This window comes from Pipra filicauda, unplaced genomic scaffold (assembly GCF_003945595.2).
Source record: "Pipra filicauda isolate LSUMZ 115617 unplaced genomic scaffold, ASM394559v2 scaffold3_size10097308_pilon, whole genome shotgun sequence".
In the NCBI taxonomy this organism is placed as follows: domain Eukaryota; kingdom Metazoa; phylum Chordata; class Aves; order Passeriformes; family Pipridae; genus Pipra; species Pipra filicauda.
In genome coordinates, this window is record NW_024104532.1 from 5,248,909 (window position 1) to 5,254,908 (window position 6,000).

At 52.4% G+C, this 6,000-nt stretch overlaps 1 long non-coding RNA gene across 1 annotated transcript in view; it reads left to right on the plus strand.

Moving 5' to 3' along the window:
- The window catches only part of LOC113986747, a 47,333-nt gene extending 45,220 nt beyond the window's left edge, over positions 1 to 2,113 (plus strand). The window contains exon 12 of the long non-coding RNA XR_003540266.2: positions 1,844 to 2,113. This is a non-coding gene — a long non-coding RNA (uncharacterized LOC113986747). The remainder of the gene's footprint in view (positions 1 to 1,843) is intronic.
- Positions 2,114 to 6,000: the final 3,887 nt, after the last annotated feature.

Here is a 6,000-nt window from a genome sequence, read left to right on the forward strand (position 1 = left end):
GAAGCTGTAGGTGCTTCTCTCTGCCTGGCACCAGCTCACGCAGGCAGTGCGTGTGTGGGCAGCTGAGCCCCAGCACCTGCTGCCCCAGCAGCTCCTTATCCCCACAAACCATGGTCCTGCAGCAAAGACAACTTAGGCGAAACGTCCTGCATATTTAAAATGAGATCCATAAGATCCCCCAGCCTTCGGCTTTGGTTCCATCCCTTTTGGAGTGGTATTCCTGGAAAGACTCAGTGAGCACTGCTCAGCCCAGTACAAGCTGGGTACTTCACAATGGTAGAAAGCCACTCCTGCCAGAGCTGGAGGGAGGAAAAGGAAACCCCAGTTGTTCCCCAGTGCCACACGTGTGGCCGAGCTGGTGAGCTTGGCCAGGAGTTCCGGAACCAGGACCGTGCGGTGTAGACTCTTTAGGAAGGGGCTCCAAAGCCCCTGGGAGGCTGTGGCTCTGCAGGGTGCTCTGCCAGGGGAAATGGGGAATGCTGGAAGAGGCACTCACCTGAGGGTCAGTCGGAGTGTGCAGGGCTGGGTGGCAGGGGCGGCTGGGAAGCTGGGGTCACCCTGCCCCTTGCCCCGCTTCCCAGAGCCAGCAGCTCCCACAGCAATCGTACCCACACCCCTCGCAGCACTCACGGGTGTCCCAGAGAAAGGCAGGGTCCCTCAGATGGGCACAGGCACCGGGAATGTGCCAGGTCCTGGGCAGTGGCTGGTGTTGGCCGGCAGACACCAGAGCGACACCGTGGCTGGCAGTGCCGGCTGCCGCTCTGCACCCACATAGGACAAGGAAGTATGGATAATCCTTCGCCTTGCTATTTTTTTCCTCTCATGTGATCTTGTTTTTGGACAGCTATTTTGGGGCTGGACTCCAGCCCAGGTGAAAGACAAGGATTGAATCCAGCCTCCCCCTTTCCCGGAGGCCCTCCAGGACCTCTGCCTGTCTGCTTGCGGACGGGGTGAAACCCTGCCACCGGCTCTTGGTCCGTGCCTGCTTCCAGCCCTTTCCCTCTCTTGCTGCAGAGCCCTTTCTGTTGTGTTCTGCTCTGTGCAGCCGAGGGGTGATGGAAGCAGGCTGTGGTGAGCACACCGTGCCTGGTCACCCCTCCATCCCATGGCCTCCCCCTGCCCTTTGGGACCAGGGTTCTCACTGGCACTGGCTCAGCTGCAGAGTCGGAGTCTCCCCAGCACCATTTGCCTCTTTCTGCCCGTTTCCCCCCCAGACCAGCCTGGCAGGAAGCTGATGGGAGATAAATGCATTAAAAATATGCTTGGAGCTTTTAGCAGCCTTGGAATGAACCACTGAAAGCCCTGACTCTGTGTGCTGCCCATCATTCCCCTCCTTCTGGCTGGGAGCATCCCACCAGCGCCTGGAGGAGATGGACAGGTGGGGACATGGGTGAGGGGGGGAACTCTGGGGGTCTGTGCTGTGTCCTGCCTGTCCCTGCCCTAGGGGCTCTGCTGGGGACATCCTTGGGCACATCCTGGTGTCAAACGCTCAGCACTGTCAGGACTGACAATTTTAATCCCATTTATGTCTTTCAGCCCCACGAATGAAGTTGAGGGGGGCCAGTGGGGTGCTGGGGAAGGGCAGCCTGGCTCTGTGGCTCAGGGGATGCAGGAGTGACCCCTGCATGGGCAGGAGTGGGGCAGAACATGGATGTCTGGGATGTGACACTGGCTCTTGCTGTCCCCACGTGCAGGTGTCACTGCAGACACATCTGTGCCCTTTCACGGTGGATGGTGGGAGGAGTGGGTGCTGTCACGGCACGTTTGGCTGCCTAAATTGGGTCTTTGCATGACTGAAACTCGTTGATGAGTCTCAGAGAAACCTGAATTTCCCTCTCCCCAGCCTCCCCAGTTCAGCTATGAAAGAAGAGGGTTTCAGCACTGACTCCACAGCACTGTGGGCAGGTGGCACATGGCAGCACGGGACAGGCGAAGTACAGGACCCACCATGTGAGACTTCAGTCAGAGGTCAGTGTGATTTGTGTTACAGAGAAATGGGTTATTCCAGAGGTGTGTTACATGAGTGGAAAAATTCAGGTTCAAAAATTTGAGGCCCATTTTTTTCAGCCTGTTTCCCAGTCTCTTTTTTTTAATATTCTATATATAAAATATAATAAATACATAAAATGTACATTAAATATATATAAAACTATAAAATGAAAATATATTATTTATATGTAAGAATATATATAATTGTTTTCTTGTTACTGCTGCCCATTAAGCAGTTTTAGGTCACATAGGGACTTAATAAGGAATTCCTCTCTGACACCTATTAAATGCTCTCTTCTCTTTTAGGGGGAATGGGAACTTTCACCATGAACCCCACCAAAGTTTTTCTGTTGCACTTGCTGCAAATTATGGTATTTATAATAATGAGGTGAATTTTGATAACCATTAACTCCTAAGAAGCCAGTTTACCCCTTTGGAACAATCTCTAGGGAGGGCTCCGGGGGAAACCAATTACTTTATAAAAGTAACAGAGGTTTTAGCAAAGGAAAAGATGAATAAAATGACTGAGAAGGGAAAACCCTGAAGAAGAGGGAGGTGCAGGGAGGCGTCGGGGCCGCCAGAGGGCGCAGCGGGGCCGCAGCTGGAGCATCTGGACACAGCTGGATGGGGAGGCGGGCACCGCTGGGGGTAAGGCACAGCTGAATGGGGCACCGCTGGGGGATGTGGCACATCTGGGGCACAGGGCAAAGGGGAGAGGGGGCAATGGCACTGCCGAGGGGGCATGTCTGGAGCTGGGGCACAGCTGGGGCCCTGGCACAGCTGTGTTGGCTGTGGCACAACTGGCAGCCATGGGGCATCTGAAGCTCGTTTAGGTGCAGCATCCACAGCTGGGGCATATCTGGGTGGCAGCAAAGCTGGCAGTTCTGGCCGAGTGGCAGCAGGTACATCTGGCACTGTGCACATTTGGTGTCACATCCACATGCACAGCTGGCAGTGCACCCCCCTCTGGTACATCTGGCACTGTGCACATCTGGCACCTGGTGTCACACCCATGTACTCATCTTGTGGTGCATCCACCTCAGGTACGGCTGGCCCTGTGCACAGCTGGCAGCGCACTCACCTCCGGACCTGGGGCCCAGGTTACCTGTGCTGTCTTCCAAAAGCCACTGCGGGTGCTACAGGCTTGGTTTTGCTTCCTGCATGAGCACAGGTGGGGATGAGGCTCTGCCCCTGTAAGCAAGGCAGGAGCTCCTCATTAAGATCCTCTTGCTCTGCCTGATCTCTGCCAGAACCTGTCACTTACCCAGCCAGACACACAGGACTGTAATTTTGTTTGTCTTTGCCATGGTCTTGCACATTGCTCTCAGTCCCAGCTCCTTCACCAGGATCCTTTTGGTCTTTCCCAGTCACTGTTTCCCAGGAGGGAGCACCCCATCCTGAGGAATGACTCCCAGCCTTTGTATTTTAACAAATTGAAACGAACATTGTTTACTCCCCTCAGCACTAGTTCAGAGTCAAGAGCTGATTCCCAAAGGACTCTCCTGGATACACTAACCAAATGAGGCCTCTTCTCTTGTAATTACATTCCAGAGACAACAGACATCTCCTGATTCATTTAATATGTGCCATGTCGTATTTAGATACCTAACAGAAGCCCTATTACCTTAAAAGTCCTACTGTTATCAAGTACTGACTTAATTACAGTTTTATCTAAAAATAGATCAAGTTAGCTTGACAGAAATCATTTGTCCTTTTCCCCTGCTTCCCGATGATGTTTCTTCCCTGCAGTTCCTGCTCCATCATGAACAGCATCAATCCACTGACACAGCTTTTTCCTGAGACCTGCCAAGAACCCACCAGCATGCTTGCTATTCCCTCATCCCAGCCTTGCAAAATATAGAATCATAGAAATCATGGAATGATTTGGGTTGGAAGGGACCACAAAGCTTGTCTAGTCCCACACCCCTGGGCAGGGAGACCTTCCACCAGACCAGGTTTCTCCAGGCCCTGTCCAACTTGGCCTTGAATACTTCCAGGGATGGTGCAGCTGCAGCGTCTCTGGGCAACCTGTGTCACGTATATTAACACAAATCTATATTTATATCCATATTTAAAACCACGGACTGCCCAGGAGGCTCCTTGGGCTCAGGTTATCCACCTCTGGCTGCCTTTAACCTTCCTGACTTTGGGAGCTGCTGCCACCCAGGTAATTCCTCTGAGCAGGAAGTGGTGCATCTCTGCTGCTCCTTCATCCACCCTTTGCCATAGCTGTTGTTGTTCCCAGCCCCCACCAAGGTGAGGCTCAGAGCCAGTATCTGCTCATCAGCATCACTTTCCTCTTTCCTCTGATTGTTGTGTGGTTTCCACAGCTTTTGTAGTTGCCCCTGCTTTCCTGGAAGCCAAGCCAAGGCAGTTTTCTTCCCACTTGGGAAAGAACTGGCTCCGTGAGCCAGGGCGGTGTCTGTCACCGGCAGTGGTGGCTCGGAAGGAAAGGTGGGAAAGTCCCTTCTGTGTAGGGCCCCCTCAGAGCTGTCCTGGCTGGTCCTTGTGCGGTGCTGGGCTTTCATTTGATTTCCCATGTGCTTGACAATGGAAACAGACTTTTTTCTCCTCATTTTGGCATGAGCAGGATGAAGCCCAGTGGATGCTGGCACTGCGGGGCTGGACCTGGCAGGACTGAGGTCACAGAGATGGATGGACTTGAAGGATCTCAGCTCTCCCAGTGTGTGCCACTGGTGGAACTTTCTTTGCCTTGCTGCATCAGAAGGTTTTTGCTCCCTCACTGCGTGAGGGGAGGGCAAGGAGGGCAGCCCAGGACCCCGGAGCGTCAGCTCTCCCAGGAATGTCAGCTCTGCTCATTGCAGCATTGGATTTTCTGATCTGAACCCTTGATGAAAACTGGGACTTCTGTGTCTGAGAGCTGCTCCAGGAGATACCTCACTGCCCAAAATCTCCAAGAATTCCTGATTTTGTCTTTGTCAGCCCAGCCACTTGTGCAAACAGCGTCAAGCCAGGGCTGGGCACACAAAGCAAGGTCGGTTATAAGCCGTTCTCCTGGAACAGAGGCACTTGGAGCCGGCACAAAGGAATCTCTGTCTCTCCCCTGCACTGGCATCCTGGCAATTAACCCAGAAAATTGCAGTTTGGCCTTGTCCTGGGTGCTGAGTATGGGGCTGTGTAGTGTGGGGGGCGTCTGGCCTGGCTGGGGGGTCTGACCGCACTGTGGCCCCCGGATGCACAGGGAAATGGAATGGTCAGGGTCCAGCTGTGAAGTATCAAATGAATGGGGAACTTGCCCACTTCTAGAAGAAGTGAAGGAAATAATTTGGGTTTTTACACTGAATTGCATTTAAGAGATTTTTATCCAGAAAACAGCAAAATTAGGAGTCACCTGGATCATAAAATCGTGGAAGAACCTGAGCTGGAAGGGATTCACAAGGATCATCAAGTCCAATTCCTGGCCCTCCACAGGACAACTCCAAAAACCACACCATGGATCAAACATGGACAACCTGACAGAAGCACTGAGCTGAGCTTATCCCCATGGAACAACGTGTCACACACTGCCAGGGACATGGGAGCCCAGGGCAGAGCTCGGCTGGCGGAAACTGAGCCCTGCCCTGCCAGGCTCCTGCTGGAAACAACAGCCATCCAGAGCTAAACACAGCGCCGTGGGAAGTGCTGGTGAAGCAGATAATCCACAGGCAGAGGCTGTGACAGTCCACTCGAATATGTCACGGCACTGTCATCATTAAAAATACAGTAATTGGGTGCCTGGGCTGGGCCAATGTACGTGCAGGGGAAGTACTCTTGATTAATTAAAAAATATTCTGTATTCAGTTTGTCACTGCACTTCCTGCAGATCAAATTAGGAGAGATGGATTCAATTGCAAAGTAATCTTTTAAATCTTTGCATTTGTTCCTTTGAGAATTTTTTGTTTCAGTTTTTACTACGTAAAGTCCCCAGCAAAGCTCACTGCAGCCACTAAAGGAATGGAGAGTGAGGGTATTAATGGTAAAAAACGGAAGGCAGTGAGGAAGATAGTAAGT